This window comes from Tachypleus tridentatus, chromosome 8 (assembly GCF_004210375.1).
Source record: "Tachypleus tridentatus isolate NWPU-2018 chromosome 8, ASM421037v1, whole genome shotgun sequence".
NCBI lineage: Eukaryota > Metazoa > Arthropoda > Merostomata > Xiphosura > Limulidae > Tachypleus > Tachypleus tridentatus.
Genome location: NC_134832.1, coordinates 119,751,557 through 119,769,024, shown reverse-complemented (window position 1 = coordinate 119,769,024; position 17,468 = coordinate 119,751,557). Strand labels below are relative to the sequence as shown.

The following is a 17,468-nucleotide window of genomic DNA, read 5'->3' as shown; positions in this document are numbered from 1 at the left end:
GTCACAGTACTTTTTTTAGCGGCAAAGGTAAAAACTAAAACGTTCGGATTCCCGCTCGTTAAAGGCTCTTTCTGCACCAAGTTCTACGTTTCATGTATTATCACATATTCTTTGTAAAAAATGTGAACATGCGAAATCAATCAGTATGACTAGTTCTTTAGACTGCAAACTTTTTTTTATTCTGTAAAATTCACCTTTAATATAGTACATCGGCAATTGCGTCAAGGATCAAAAGCCACTTCGCATTTTCGGAAGGGAGAAAAATTATTTTGTATGACAAAGCACTTAAAAGTGAAGTAAAATACGCCGCCCAACGTGGGGCTCGAACCCACGACCCTGAGATTAAGAGTCTCATGCTCTACCGACTGAGCTAGTCGGGCCGGTTTATGTATATATTGTAGTTTTGTTTCTTTTTCACATTTCTTTATGATCGTTTCTTTTACTTCTCATTTTCGTTCAGGCTTTTCATTTATTTCTACATTAAGTATTTTTCAGTAAGTAGCAAGTAGAGTTATATATCACCCCGAAACAATTTCCTACAATTTCACGTAAACGTTATTCAATTCTATTCAGTCTTTCCTCAAGATTTTTGAATAAATGAAAGAAAAAGAAAAACTTTTTATTACACGAAATCTTACCAGCCATTGCTATTCGAAGAGCTAACAAACTTATACTCATTCATCCTTTCATTAACGTACCTGTCGTTAGATGTATCATAACATTTTAATCATAAATTTTTTTCTCTTTGTAGGAATTTATCAATTACAGAAGGTGATTCTTTAGTGGTGATTAGACGTAAACTATATCAGGCTTGTATTTTCTCTGGAAGAATAATTACTTTCGAGAAAATTACACAACACAAACTTTATCAAATTCACCATACCAAAAACACGTTAGAGCAAGCACGTAAATATTTTCATCTCTTTCCATTTCAGAATTGATAACATTAAAATACGAGGTTCGATTATATGCATTCGAGAAATTTAAACGTGATTAAAAGGCAAAGAGGCTCCATAAGGACTTTCATCGTTCACTCTCGCTTATGTATTGTCACAAATTACGGGCAATAATAAAATCACATAGTAGATTTTCTACCAAAGTTCAAACTTTCCTCACAAAACACAGGTTGCGTGTTACATATGAAAGTGTTTCTCTAATTCATTCATTGTCATCCATGTATTGATGCGGTGAGAACACGCAGATTTAAATAGTGCGCATTCCATACATTACTTCATTAAACATGTTCTCAACATGAAAGTCATTAACAAACTTTTCGCGGACACTCATGTATTTATATCATTAGCGTATCAGCAGAAATCCTCCTATTTAAAATCAATAACGGTGATCACCGCTCAATTGAAACCACGTAGAGTTTCTTTTACAATAGAGGATAATTTTAAAGGGTTATTTTAAAGAAAATTAATACCTAAATCGTTTATCATACAATGCTGTTGTAGAAAACCCAGATAAAGTGGACAAGGGATGCGATAATTATAGCTGAAAGTTTGCAATGGTGATAAAAGCTTTCAAAGTGCTGATTTTGAATGACGAACGAAAGAACAACAGCAACAAATATTTGACAGGGGCATGGATCCTTACGGTAAGAATCCTTAAATTCTTTAATGTTTCTTAATTTACCCATTCGTCTTTAGCAAGTTATATTGAAATAGGTAAAGGAGTGGATATAAAAATTTCTAAAGCTCCAATATTTTTCAAAATGATTTAACCACAGAGTAAAAGAGCGAAAAATAATACAATAATGCACGAATTCTCAAAACATTATAAAAGTAATTCAATACGACATGATTGTAACGAAGTTGTGCTATTATATTTATACCTGCGGCAAAGTATCATTCATTCCCAAGAATTTCCAGAAGGGAAGAAATTGGAGCACGTCACAATAACTTCCTGTGATTTATGATAATTCTCACTTAACCTAAACCCTTCACGATTATTGACTCTATAAAATACGTTCTTCCGTGACTTCTCTCTTAAAGGTGAATTTTCAACACATTTAATAATTGCCTTAGAAACCATACTTTTTTAGGTATAATTCCTGTGTTGTTGCCCTATTTTTAAATACTTTCGTTTTCGAGTAAAAACTGAAACAAAATACGCGGGTTCTCGAACCGAAGTTCCTCTCGGTCGTTCGGCTGTTTCCGTGACGTTTTACAACTATGACGTAATAGTTGCCAAACACGCTTCGTTGCGCGCCGGCCGACCATTTTGTTACTTTCAGTGCTGGTGTTCTATGTAAATCCATCGGTGCTTTTTTCAGGTAACATACTTTGTGAGCGAATTTTTTGTCTTGATATTGTTACTTTATGTTTGTTTTATGATAACATGATCTACTGCATTAATTATTGTTGTAAAAATCAAGGAAAAGGTTCTTTTCGTCTCCGTGCAAAGAGAAATAACCGGCTGTGTGGCCACAGTGGGCGCGGATGGTCAACAGGAAGAATTGTACTCCTTAACAGCATGCAACGCTTTGTCGAGATCACTTTGAACGCTCATGTTTTGTGTCGGATCCCACTGTTTTGGATTGCGTGGGTTTCATGCCAGGCAGGTTGAGACTGAAAAATACCATCGGCAGAAGACAGTATCGTCCTCAACATATTTCCTCGTGTAGAACTGAGGACTGATCTCAGCCTGCACGGTAGAGGTTACCATAGTCGGCAAAATATAAACAAATAAAACCCAGTGTCTGATACCAATAACTTATAAACACCAGACAGGTTTAGAGATGCTTAAAATTGCACGTTAAATAATACAGACCTTTTTTTTTTTGTCATGATTTAGGCTTACCGTTCTACAACTGTAGGTATGACCGACTCGCAATCGACCTGGGCGCTATCAGTATCACCTACAGTTCCGCTATTCTCGCTCGTGGAACTGTCTTCACCACTAAAACTCGACAGATCTGTGTCAAAAGTAACTGTTCTAGGTACGTTCAGAGTAGGTTCGAATTGATAGGGCGCGACTCGACACTGTTCAGAACACAAATTCAAAACAGACTCCGCCTCTGTTTCTCCGTATGCAATTGCCATGTTTATTTACATTCAACGCGCAGGCGTTGGCGGTTTCTTTGCCAACTATTACGTCACAGTACTTTTTTTAGCGGCAAAGGTAAAAACTAAAACGTTCGGATTCCCGCTCGTTAAAGGCTCTTTCTGCACCAAGTTCTACGTTTCATGTATTATCACATATTCTTTGTAAAAAATGTGAACATGCGAAATCAATCAGTATGACTAGTTCTTTAGACTGCAAACTTTTTTTTATTCTGTAAAATTCACCTTTAATATAGTACATCGGCAATTGCGTCAAGGATCAAAAGCCACTTCGCATTTTCGGAAAGGGAGAAAAATTATTTTGTATGACAAAGCACTTAAAAGTGAAGTAAAATACGCCGCCCAACGTGGGGCTCGAACCCACGACCCTGAGATTAAGAGTCTCATGCTCTACCGACTGAGCTAGTCGGGCCGGTTTATGTATATATTGTAGTTTTGTTTCTTTTTCACATTTCTTTATGATCGTTTCTTTTACTTCTCATTTTCGTTCAGGCTTTTCATTTATTTCTACATTAAGTATTTTTCAGTAAGTAGCAAGTAGAGTTATATATCACCCCGAAACAATTTCCTACAATTTCACGTAAACGTTATTCAATTCTATTCAGTCTTTCCTCAAGATTTTTGAATAAATGAAAGAAAAAGAAAAACTTTTTATTACACGAAATCTTACCAGCCATTGCTATTCGAAGAGCTAACAAACTTATACTCATTCATCCTTTCATTAACGTACCTGTCGTTAGATGTATCATAACATTTTAATCATAAATTTTTTTCTCTTTGTAGGAATTTATCAATTACAGAAGGTGATTCTTTAGTGGTGATTAGACGTAAACTATATCAGGCTTGTATTTTCTCTGGAAGAATAATTACTTTCGAGAAAATTACACAACACAAACTTTATCAAATTCACCATACCAAAAACACGTTAGAGCAAGCACGTAAATATTTTCATCTCTTTCCATTTCAGAATTGATAACATTAAAATACGAGGTTCGATTATATGCATTCGAGAAATTTAAACGTGATTAAAACGCAAAGAGGCTCCATAAGGACTTTCATCGTTCACTCTCGCTTATGTATTGTCACAAATTACGGGCAATAATAAAATCACATAGTAGATTTTCTACCAAAGTTCAAACTTTCCTCACAAAACACAGGTTGCGTGTTACATATGAAAGTGTTTCTCTAATTCATTCATTGTCATCCATGTATTGATGCGGTGAGAACACGCAGATTTAAATAGTGCGCATTCCATACATTACTTCATTAAACATGTTCTCAACATGAAAGTCATTAACAAACTTTTCGCGGACACTCATGTATTTATATCATTAGCGTATCAGCAGAAATCCTCCTATTTAAAATCAATAACGGTGATCACCGCTCAATTGAAACCACGTAGAGTTTCTTTTACAATAGAGGATAATTTTAAAGGGTTATTTTAAAGAAAATTAATACCTAAATCGTTTATCATACAATGCTGTTGTAGAAAACCCAGATAAAGTGGACAAGGGATGCGATAATTATAGCTGAAAGTTTGCAATGGTGATAAAAGCTTTCAAAGTGCTGATTTTGAATGACGAACGAAAGAACAACAGCAACAAATATTTGACAGGGGCATGGATCCTTACGGTAAGAATCCTTAAATTCTTTAATGTTTCTTAATTTACCCATTCGTCTTTAGCAAGTTATATTGAAATAGGTAAAGGAGTGGATATAAAAATTTCTAAAGCTCCAATATTTTTCAAAATGATTTAACCACAGAGTAAAAGAGCGAAAAATAATACAATAATGCACGAATTCTCAAAACATTATAAAAGTAATTCAATACGACATGATTGTAACGAAGTTGTGCTATTATATTTATACCTGCGGCAAAGTATCATTCATTCCCAAGAATTTCCAGAAGGGAAGAAATTGGAGCACGTCACAATAACTTCCTGTGATTTATGATAATTCTCACTTAACCTAAACCCTTCACGATTATTGACTCTATAAAATACGTTCTTCCGTGACTTCTCTCTTAAAGGTGAATTTTCAACACATTTAATAATTGCCTTAGAAACCATACTTTTTTAGGTATAATTCCTGTGTTGTTGCCCTATTTTTAAATACTTTCGTTTTCGAGTAAAAACTGAAACAAAATACGCGGGTTCTCGAACCGAAGTTCCTCTCGGTCGTTCGGCTGTTTCCGTGACGTTTTACAACTATGACGTAATAGTTGCCAAACACGCTTCGTTGCGCGCCGGCCGACCATTTTGTTACTTTCAGTGCTGGTGTTCTATGTAAATCCATCGGTGCTTTTTTCAGGTAACATACTTTGTGAGCGAATTTTTTGTCTTGATATTGTTACTTTATGTTTGTTTTATGATAACATGATCTACTGCATTAATTATTGTTGTAAAAATCAAGGAAAAGGTTCTTTTCGTCTCCGTGCAAAGAGAAATAACCGGCTGTGTGGCCACAGTGGGCGCGGATGGTCAACAGGAAGAATTGTACTCCTTAACAGCATGCAACGCTTTGTCGAGATCACTTTGAACGCTCATGTTTTGTGTCGGATCCCACTGTTTTGGATTGCGTGGGTTTCATGCCAGGCAGGTTGAGACTGAAAAATACCATCGGCAGAAGACAGTATCGTCCTCAACATATTTCCTCGTGTAGAACTGAGGACTGATCTCAGCCTGCACGGTAGAGGTTACCATAGTCGGCAAAATATAAACAAATAAAACCCAGTGTCTGATACCAATAACTTATAAACACCAGACAGGTTTAGAGATGCTTAAAATTGCACGTTAAATAATACAGACCTTTTTTTTTTTGTCATGATTTAGGCTTACCGTTCTACAACTGTAGGTATGACCGACTCGCAATCGACCTGGGCGCTATCAGTATCACCTACAGTTCCGCTATTCTCGCTCGTGGAACTGTCTTCACCACTAAAACTCGACAGATCTGTGTCAAAAGTAACTGTTCTAGGTACGTTCAGAGTAGGTTCGAATTGATAGGGCGCGACTCGACACTGTTCAGAACACAAATTCAAAACAGACTCCGCCTCTGTTTCTCCGTATGCAATTGCCATGTTTATTTACATTCAACGCGCAGGCGTTGGCGGTTTCTTTGCCAACTATTACGTCACAGTACTTTTTTTAGCGGCAAAGGTAAAAACTAAAACGTTCGGATTCCCGCTCGTTAAAGGCTCTTTCTGCACCAAGTTCTACGTTTCATGTATTATCACATATTCTTTGTAAAAAATGTGAACATGCGAAATCAATCAGTATGACTAGTTCTTTATACTGCAAACTTTTTTTTATTCTGTAAAATTCACCTTTAATATAGTACATCGGCAATTGCGTCAAGGATCAAAAGCCACTTCGCATTTTCGGAAAGGGAGAAAAATTATTTTGTATGACAAAGCACTTAAAAGTGAAGTAAAATACGCCGCCCAACGTGGGGCTCGAACCCACGACCCTGAGATTAAGAGTCTCATGCTCTACCGACTGAGCTAGTCGGGCCGGTTTATGTATATATTGTAGTTTTGTTTCTTTTTCACATTTCTTTATGATCGTTTCTTTTACTTCTCATTTTCGTTCAGGCTTTTCATTTATTTCTACATTAAGTATTTTTCAGTAAGTAGCAAGTAGAGTTATATATCACCCCGAAACAATTTCCTACAATTTCACGTAAACGTTATTCAATTCTATTCAGTCTTTCCTCAAGATTTTTGAATAAATGAAAGAAAAAGAAAAACTTTTTATTACACGAAATCTTACCAGCCATTGCTATTCGAAGAGCTAACAAACTTATACTCATTCATCCTTTCATTAACGTACCTGTCGTTAGATGTATCATAACATTTTAATCATAAATTTTTTTCTCTTTGTAGGAATTTATCAATTACAGAAGGTGATTCTTTAGTGGTGATTAGACGTAAACTATATCAGGCTTGTATTTTCTCTGGAAGAATAATTACTTTCGAGAAAATTACACAACACAAACTTTATCAAATTCACCATACCAAAAACACGTTAGAGCAAGCACGTAAATATTTTCATCTCTTTCCATTTCAGAATTGATAACATTAAAATACGAGGTTCGATTATATGCATTCGAGAAATTTAAACGTGATTAAAAGGCAAAGAGGCTCCATAAGGACTTTCATCGTTCACTCTCGCTTATGTATTGTCACAAATTACGGGCAATAATAAAATCACATAGTAGATTTTCTACCAAAGTTCAAACTTTCCTCACAAAACACAGGTTGCGTGTTACATATGAAAGTGTTTCTCTAATTCATTCATTGTCATCCATGTATTGATGCGGTGAGAACACGCAGATTTAAATAGTGCGCATTCCATACATTACTTCATTAAACATGTTCTCAACATGAAAGTCATTAACAAACTTTTCGCGGACACTCATGTATTTATATCATTAGCGTATCAGCAGAAATCCTCCTATTTAAAATCAATAACGGTGATCACCGCTCAATTGAAACCACGTAGAGTTTCTTTTACAATAGAGGATAATTTTAAAGGGTTATTTTAAAGAAAATTAATACCTAAATCGTTTATCATACAATGCTGTTGTAGAAAACCCAGATAAAGTGGACAAGGGATGCGATAATTATAGCTGAAAGTTTGCAATGGTGATAAAAGCTTTCAAAGTGCTGATTTTGAATGACGAACGAAAGAACAACAGCAACAAATATTTGACAGGGCATGGATCCTTACGGTAAGAATCCTTAAATTCTTTAATGTTTCTTAATTTACCCATTCGTCTTTAGCAAGTTATATTGAAATAGGTAAAGGAGTGGATATAAAAATTTCTAAAGCTCCAATATTTTTCAAAATGATTTAACCACAGAGTAAAAGAGCGAAAAATAATACAATAATGCACGAATTCTCAAAACATTATAAAAGTAATTCAATACGACATGATTGTAACGAAGTTGTGCTATTATATTTATACCTGCGGCAAAGTATCATTCATTCCCAAGAATTTCCAGAAGGGAAGAAATTGGAGCACGTCACAATAACTTCCTGTGATTTATGATAATTCTCACTTAACCTAAACCCTTCACGATTATTGACTCTATAAAATACGTTCTTCCGTGACTTCTCTCTTAAAGGTGAATTTTCAACACATTTAATAATTGCCTTAGAAACCATACTTTTTTAGGTATAATTCCTGTGTTGTTGCCCTATTTTTAAATACTTTCGTTTTCGAGTAAAAACTGAAACAAAATACGCGGGTTCTCGAACCGAAGTTCCTCTCGGTCGTTCGGCTGTTTCCGTGACGTTTTACAACTATGACGTAATAGTTGCCAAACACGCTTCGTTGCGCGCCGGCCGACCATTTTGTTACTTTCAGTGCTGGTGTTCTATGTAAATCCATCGGTGCTTTTTTCAGGTAACATACTTTGTGAGCGAATTTTTTGTCTTGATATTGTTACTTTATGTTTGTTTTATGATAACATGATCTACTGCATTAATTATTGTTGTAAAAATCAAGGAAAAGGTTCTTTTCGTCTCCGTGCAAAGAGAAATAACCGGCTGTGTGGCCACAGTGGGCGCGGATGGTCAACAGGAAGAATTGTACTCCTTAACAGCATGCAACGCTTTGTCGAGATCACTTTGAACGCTCATGTTTTGTGTCGGATCCCACTGTTTTGGATTGCGTGGGTTTCATGCCAGGCAGGTTGAGACTGAAAAATACCATCGGCAGAAGACAGTATCGTCCTCAACATATTTCCTCGTGTAGAACTGAGGACTGATCTCAGCCTGCACGGTAGAGGTTACCATAGTCGGCAAAATATAAACAAATAAAACCCAGTGTCTGATACCAATAACTTATAAACACCAGACAGGTTTAGAGATGCTTAAAATTGCACGTTAAATAATACAGACCTTTTTTTTTTTGTCATGATTTAGGCTTACCGTTCTACAACTGTAGGTATGACCGACTCGCAATCGACCTGGGCGCTATCAGTATCACCTACAGTTCCGCTATTCTCGCTCGTGGAACTGTCTTCACCACTAAAACTCGACAGATCTGTGTCAAAAGTAACTGTTCTAGGTACGTTCAGAGTAGGTTCGAATTGATAGGGCGCGACTCGACACTGTTCAGAACACAAATTCAAAACAGACTCCGCCTCTGTTTCTCCGTATGCAATTGCCATGTTTATTTACATTCAACGCGCAGGCGTTGGCGGTTTCTTTGCCAACTATTACGTCACAGTACTTTTTTTAGCGGCAAAGGTAAAAAACTAAAACGTTCGGATTCCCGCTCGTTAAAGGCTCTTTCTGCACCAAGTTTTACGTTTCATGTATTATCACATATTCTTTGTAAAAAATGTGAACATGCGAAATCAATCAGTATGACTAGTTCTTTAGACTGCAAACTTTTTTTTTATTCTGTAAAATTCACCTTTAATATAGTAAATCGGCAATTGCGTCAAGGATGAAAAGCCACTTCGCATTTTCGGAAAGGGAGAAAAATTATTTTGTATGACAAAGAACTTAAAAAGTAAAGTAAAATACGCCGCCCAACGTGGGGCTCGAACCCACGACCCTGAGATTAAGAGTCTCATGCTCTACCGACTGAGCTAGTCGGGCCGGTTTATGTATATATTGTAGTTTTGTTTCTTTTTCACATTTCTTTATGATCGTTTCTTTTTACTTCTCATTTTCGTTCAGGCTTTTCATTTATTTCTACATTAAGTATTTTTCAGTAAGTAGCAAGTAGAGTTATATATCACCCCGAAACAATTTCCTACAATTTCACGTAAACGTTATTCAATTCTATTCAGTCTTTCCTCAAGATTTTTGAATAAATGAAAGAAAAACAAAAACTTTTTATTACACGAAATCTTACCAGCCATTGCGATTCGAAGAGCTAACAAACTTATACTCATTCATCCTTTCATTAACGTACCTGTCGTTAGATGTATCATAACATTTTAATCATAAATTTTTTCTCTTTGTAGGAATTTATCAATTACAGAAGGTGATTCTTTAGTGGTGATTAGACGTAAACTATATCAGGCTTGTATTTTCTCTGGAAGAATAATTACTTTCGAGAAAATTACACAACACAAACTTTATCAAATTCACCATACCAAAAACACGTTAGAGCAAGCACGTAAATATTTTCATCTCTTTCCATTTCAGAATTGATAACATTAAAATACGAGGTTCGATTATATGCATTCGAGAAATTTAAACGTGATTAAAACGCAAAGAGGCTCCATAAGGACTTTCATCGTTCACTCTCGCTTATGTATTGTCACAAATTACGGGCAATAATAAAATCACATAGTAGATTTTCTACCAAAGTTCAAACTTTCCTCACAAAACACACGTTGCGTGTTACATATGAAAGTGTTTCTCTAATTCATTCATTGTCATCCATGTATTGATGCGGTGAGAACACGCAGATTTAAATAGTGCGCATTCCATACATTACTTCATTAAACATGTTCTCAACATGAAAGTCATTAACAAACTTTTCGCGGACACTCATGTATTTATATCATTAGCGTATCAGCAGAAATCCTCCTATTTAAAATCAATAACGGTGATCACCGCTCAATTGAAACCACGTAGAGTTTCTTTTACAATAGAGGATAATTTTAAAGGGTTATTTTAAAGAAAATTAATACCTAAATCGTTTATCATACAATGCTGTTGTAGAAAACCCAGATAAAGTGGACAAGGGATGCGATAATTATAGCTGAAAGTTTGCAATGGTGATAAAAGCTTTCAAAGTGCTGATTTTGAATGACGAACGAAAGAACAACAGCAACAAATATTTGACAGGGCATGGATCCTTACGGTAAGAATCCTTAAATTCTTTAATGTTTCTTAATTTACCCATTCGTCTTTAGCAAGTTATATTGAAATAGGTAAAGGAGTGGATATAAAAATTTCTAAAGCTCCAATATTTTTCAAAATGATTTAACCACAGAGTAAAAGAGCGAAAAATAATACAATAATGCACGAATTCTCAAAACATTATAAAAGTAATTCAATACGACATGATTGTAACGAAGTTGTGCTATTATATTTATACCTGCGGCAAAGTATCATTCATTCCCAAGAATTTCCAGAAGGGAAGAAATTGGAGCACGTCACAATAACTTCCTGTGATTTATGATAATTCTCACTTAACCTAAACCCTTCACGATTATTGACTCTATAAAATACGTTCTTCCGTGACTTCTCTCTTAAAGGTGAATTTTCAACACATTTAATAATTGCCTTAGAAACCATACTTTTTTAGGTATAATTCCTGTGTTGTTGCCCTATTTTTAAATACTTTCGTTTTCGAGTAAAAACTGAAACAAAATACGCGGGTTCTCGAACCGAAGTTCCTCTCGGTCGTTCGGCTGTTTCCGTGACGTTTTACAACTATGACGTAATAGTTGCCAAACACGCTTCGTTGCGCGCCGGCCGACCATTTTGTTACTTTCAGTGCTGGTGTTCTATGTAAATCCATCGGTGCTTTTTTCAGGTAACATACTTTGTGAGCGAATTTTTTGTCTTGATATTGCTACTTTATGTTTGTTTTATGATAACATGATCTACTGCATTAATTATTGTTGTAAAAATCAAGGAAAAGGTTCTTTTCGTCTCCGTGCAAAGAGAAATAACCGGCTGTGTGGCCACAGTGGGCGCGGATGGTCAACAGGAAGAATTGTACTCCTTAACAGCATGCAACGCTTTGTCGAGATCACTTTGAACGCTCATGTTTTGTGTCGGATCCCACTGTTTTGGATTGCGTGGGTTTCATGCCAGGCAGGTTGAGACTGAAAAATACCATCGGCAGAAGACAGTATCGTCCTCAACATATTTCCTCGTGTAGAACTGAGGACTGATCTCAGCCTGCACGGTAGAGGTTACCATAGTCGGCAAAATATAAACAAATAAAACCCAGTGTCTGATACCAATAACTTATAAACACCAGACAGGTTTAGAGATGCTTAAAATTGCACGTTAAATAATACAGACCTTTTTTTTTTGTCATGATTTAGGCTTACCGTTCTACAACTGGAGGTATGACCGACTCGCAATCGACCTGGGCGCTATCAGTATCACTCACAGTTCCGCTACTCTCGCTCGTGGAACTGTCTTCACCACTAAAACTCGACAGATCTGTGTCAAAAGTAACTGTTCTAGGTACGTTCAGAGTAGGTTCGAATTGATAGGGCGCGACTCGACACTGTTCAGAACAGAAATTCAAAACAGACTCCGCCTCTGTTTCTCCGTATGCACTTGCCATGTTTATTTACATTCAACGCGCAGGCGTTGGCGGTTTCTTTGCTAACTATTACGTCACAGTACTTTTCCTAGCGGCAAAGGTAAAAACTAAAACGTTCGGATTGCCGCTCGTTAAAGGCTCTTTCTGCACCAAGTTCTACGTTTCATGTATTATCACATATTCTTTGTAAAAAATGTGAACATGCGAAATCAATCAGTATGACTAGTTCTTTAGACTGCAAACTTTTTTTTTATTCTGTAAAATTCACCTTTAATATAGTACATCGGCAATTGCGTCAAGGATCAAAAGCCACTTCGCATTTTCGGAAAGGGAGAAAAATTATTTTGTATGACAAAGCACTTAAAGAGTGAAGTAAAATACGCCGCCCAACGTGGGGCTCGAACCCACGACCCTGAGATTAAGAGTCTCATGCTCTACCGACTGAGCTAGTCGGGCCGGTTTATGTATATATTGTAGTTTTGTTTCTTTTTCACATTTCTTTATGATCGTTTCTTTTTACTTCTCATTTTCGTTCAGGCTTTTCATTTATTTCTACATTAAGTATTTTTCAGTAAGTAGCAAGTAGAGTTATATATCACCCCGAAACAATTTCCTACAATTTCACGTAAACGTTATTCAATTCTATTCAGTCTTTCCTCAAGATTTTTGAATAAATGAAAGAAAAAGAAAAACTTTTTATTACACGAAATCTTACCAGCCATTGCTATTCGAAGAGCTAACAAACTTATACTCATTCATCCTTTCATTAACGTACCTGTCGTTAGATGTATCATAACATTTTAATCATAAATTTTTTTCTCTTTGTAGGAATTTATCAATTACAGAAGGTGATTCTTTAGTGGTGATTAGACGTAAACTATATCAGGCTTGTATTTTCTCTAGAAGAATAATTACTTTCGAGAAAATTACACAACACAAACTTTATCAAATTCACCATACCAAAAACACGTTAGAGCAAGCACGTAAATATTTTCATCTCTTTCCATTTCAGAATTGATAACATTAAAATACGAGGTTCGATTATATGCATTCGAGAAATTTAAACGTGATTAAAACGCAAAGAGGCTCCATAAGGACTTTCATCGTTCACTCTCGCTTATGTATTGTCACAAATTACGGGCAATAATAAAATCACATAGTAGATTTTCTACCAAAGTTCAAACTTTCCTCACAAAACACACGTTGCGTGTTACATATGAAAGTGTTTCTATAATTCATTCATTGTCATCCATGTATTGATGCGGTGAGAACACGCAGATTTAAATAGTGCGCATTCCATACATTACTTCATTAAACATGTTCTCAACATGAAAGTCATTAACAAACTTTTCGCGGACACTCATGTATTTATATCATTAGCGTATCAGCAGAAATCCTCCTATTTAAAATCAATAACGGTGATCACCGCTCAATTGAAACCACGTAGAGTTTCTTTTACAATAGAGGATAATTTTTAAAGGGTTATTTTAAAGAAAATTAATACCAAAATCGTTTATCATACAATGCTGTTGTAGAAAACCCAGATAAAGTGGACAAGGGATGCGATAATTATAGCTGAAAGTTTGCAATGGTGATAAAAGCTTTCAAAGTGCTGATTTTGAATGACGAACGAAAGAACAACAGCAACAAATATTTGACAGGGGCATGGATCCTTACGGTAAGAATCCTTAAATTCTTTAATGTTTCTTAATTTACCCATTCGTCTTTAGCAAGTTATATTGAAATAGGTAAAGGAGTGGATATAAAAATTGTGAACATGCGAAATTAATCAGTATGAGTTGTTCTTTAGACTGCAAACTTTTCTTTTTTCTGTATAATGCACCTTTAAGTACATGCAATACTTTAAAAATTCGTCTATTGAAGGCAACAGTGTCAGTTTTGTGATGAACTGGAGTGCGATGGAGGTCAACACTACAGCGGACAAATAATTAATTTTTAACTGCATTATATGTTCTACCCAGTAGCTCAGACGTATATCTGCGGTCTTACAACGTTCAAAACCTGGTTTCGGTACTCGTGGTGGGCAGAGCGTAGATAGCTCATTGTGTAGCTTTTTTACTTAATTCAATACAACATCTTTATATGTTTTGCATAATTTCTAAAATAAGATACTCTTTGGTTACGTACTTTTATGTTTCATTTATACCTGTTATTAGTTTGATAGAACAAGGTTATAAATCAGGTATTATTGCACTGAAGTGTATGTTGGTGTTTTATGAAGAGAGAAGTTTTCGTAAGTAACATATTAGAATTTCTTAAAATTTTGTTCACAAATGTTTCAGTATGTTTGTTCAATATGTGTCTTTACATACAACACTTTTACCATCGGGTTATGATGAAACATGAGTTTCATGTAGATGTTTGTTAGAGACAAATATTCATTATGTGTAATTTAACACAAAATTTTGAGCTTAACATCTTCTTATAAACTAAGAAGGTTTCGTAAATAATATCGTAGTGTGTTTTGAAGTTATAGCAACAAATATTTCAATATGTGTGATGCTTAAATCCGAGATTTTACTAACATATACAAAAATAGTCTGTGACAAGAAGTGTTTCATGTAAGAAATTATAGAACTCCGATTTGTAACTCATGAGTTTTATACATTTGATTATCCATGCATAAGGTGTAAATGAAATATGTTTCATATTACAATATTCCACGTGAAGAAATATAATTGTTTTGAAATAGTTGAAGGATAAATAAATATTTGAATTATAACTAAAGATTTTTCTTTTACGATTATGATCGTCGACTTGTGAACGACTTTATCAACACCATTTAGAAACAACTGACTCTATTAATACACAAGTACATAATGTTTAATTTGTAACATGTTTACTCTTCTGCATTTATTTTTAATGCCTAAACTTATTTCTGTTTAGTTTTCTTTTTTCAATGTGACGTGTACACATGACTCTCCCACTTGTTCTCGAAATTTGTAGGATATCATTGCGCGTAAGAATTAAAACTGTACTAGATGTGTACATAATACTAGTGATTGCCAGTATTGTAGCAAGCGATATTTGGTGAATGTTCCAGAATCTCGCGTGATTGATGTATAAAAGCCGACGCGTCGATAGACAAGAGATTATTGTTGGTCAGCTGCAGTCAGTGTGCTTTAGGCCTAGAAGGCTATAATTATAATTTACGCTTATTCATTGGAAAACTACAGAATTTGACCAGGAACGTTTATAAATTTCGAACATTACAAATAATTCAACTTTAGTGAATTATTTCAGACACTAGAATTTCTATGAAGACGTACGTTAAATACCATTGTTTTTAAAAGTCACCTTACAAAGACGTTAGGCCAATCAATTAACTAGCTTAAGCGAGATGTATAGCAATATCAACTTAGAATTACTTTGCTAATCTTCGACCTGGATCGTCGATAAAATATTTAGTTCTAGACCGAATATAAGAATCAGTATTGTTTGTAAGTTTGTAAAAGACACACATATATATATATACATATATACCATCATCTGTAAAACTATTAGTAATAAGCGTTATTATAAATTGTATTGTTTTTATATTGAAATATATTTGTGTTAAAAATTGAATTGTGTGTACTAGCCTTGTTGGCAAATAATATATACTTAGTACAGACTAACATTTAATTAACTACTAATCTCAAATTAATATTCCAGTTATTTCAAACAGTAATACGTAATGTATGTAACACAATAAATTGAAGACTCATCCGAAATAAATAAAAATACATGACAAATCAAATACCATGTATTTTATTATTATATAAGTCGTAAATTGGAACTGAATCGATATTTTTTTTTGAAATATTATTATAAGCCGACTAACACTGCCTGAACTTCCGACCATTTGCCTTTTGTCTGGTACAGTATGCAATAATTGTACAATAACTGAAACGTTCCCTCAAATATTGAGAATATCCATCTACTGTTTCCTATCACTATGTAATAAAATAACTATATATATTATATAATTAGTGGTATTGTAAAATAAAATCTCATATATTTCACACCTTTATGTAAATATCATAGATTAAAACTGAATAGATTTTTCATTTTGAAAAATTATTCTAAGCCTACTGATACAGTTTGTTTTTTGAATTTCACACAAAGCCACTCGAGGGCTATCTGCGCTATCCGTCCCCAATTTAGCAGTGTAAGACTAGAGGGAAGACAGCTAATCATCATCACCTACCGCCGACTCTTGGGCTACTCTTTTACCAACGAATAGTGGGATTGACCGTCACATTATAACGCCCCCACGGCTGAAAGGGCGAGCATGTTTGGCGCGACGGGGATGCGAACCCGCGACCCTCAGATTGCGAGTCGCACGCCTTAACACGCTTGGCCATACCGGCCCTACTAATACAGAATGATCATTTTTCGGAGATGTTTAGTGACTTTAAATAAAAAAAAACAGTCCTTAATAAAAGTCAACATTAAAATTATGAAGAGCTTATTTACAGTGTTAAAATAATATAAATACATAAGTAGCGATAGTGTAATATAAATGAATTGAATTTAATAAATGTTTTCCATATGTTGAAATTAAAATGTCATTTGTTTTAGCTAACACTAAAGGACAAAATATTTTCCTAACTTTACCTGCTGCTCTTTATATAACCAAGGTGGTAGGGACAAATGAATATCAAACAAATAAAAGGTATAGATTATAGACAGTTAATAAGAAACTGGCTCTACCAGACAAAGAGATGACAACAATAATTGTTATTTACATAGATTGTTTGAATTAAACTGACTTATAAAGCTAAAATTCAGAATAAGCATCCTTTCAGGGCAAATCATCTGATATATAGCAACACTGATTTTAGTTGTTACTGTAACATTAATTAATAATTGTTTCGCATCCATTATTTATACTTCTGAGTCTATAAAATTTATAACATAAGAAAATTAAACTGAAGTTTTGACCAAATGTTGTAAAATATAAGAATTGTACATTATTGCTTCTAAACTACATAAATGTTAGGTATTGTGTTAGAATGGACATAATTTGTATGAACGTTGATCCAGTAAATTATAAACTATAATGTTTAGAGTATTTGAAATTTTGTTTAGGATGTACGATACTTGTTATATTTGCTTGCATGGTAGTAATTTGACTAT

At 34.7% G+C, this 17,468-nt stretch overlaps 5 non-coding genes across 5 annotated transcripts; all 5 read right to left on the bottom strand.

Annotated features, from left to right (window-relative positions):
* Positions 1 to 307: 307 nt before the first annotated feature.
* TRNAK-CUU (transfer RNA lysine (anticodon CUU)) lies at positions 308 to 380 on the bottom strand. The gene has a single exon. It is a non-coding gene; the product is annotated as a tRNA-Lys (tRNA).
* Positions 381 to 3,407: 3,027 nt separating this feature from the next.
* TRNAK-CUU (transfer RNA lysine (anticodon CUU)) lies at positions 3,408 to 3,480 on the bottom strand. The gene has a single exon. It is a non-coding gene; the product is annotated as a tRNA-Lys (tRNA).
* A 3,027-nt stretch (positions 3,481 to 6,507) lies between these two features.
* Positions 6,508 to 6,580, bottom strand: TRNAK-CUU (transfer RNA lysine (anticodon CUU)). The gene has a single exon. It is a non-coding gene; the product is annotated as a tRNA-Lys (tRNA).
* Positions 6,581 to 9,609: 3,029 nt separating this feature from the next.
* TRNAK-CUU (transfer RNA lysine (anticodon CUU)) lies at positions 9,610 to 9,682 on the bottom strand. Its single transcript has one exon. It is a non-coding gene; the product is annotated as a tRNA-Lys (tRNA).
* Positions 9,683 to 12,709: 3,027 nt separating this feature from the next.
* Positions 12,710 to 12,782, bottom strand: TRNAK-CUU (transfer RNA lysine (anticodon CUU)). Its single transcript has one exon. It is a non-coding gene; the product is annotated as a tRNA-Lys (tRNA).
* Positions 12,783 to 17,468: the final 4,686 nt, after the last annotated feature.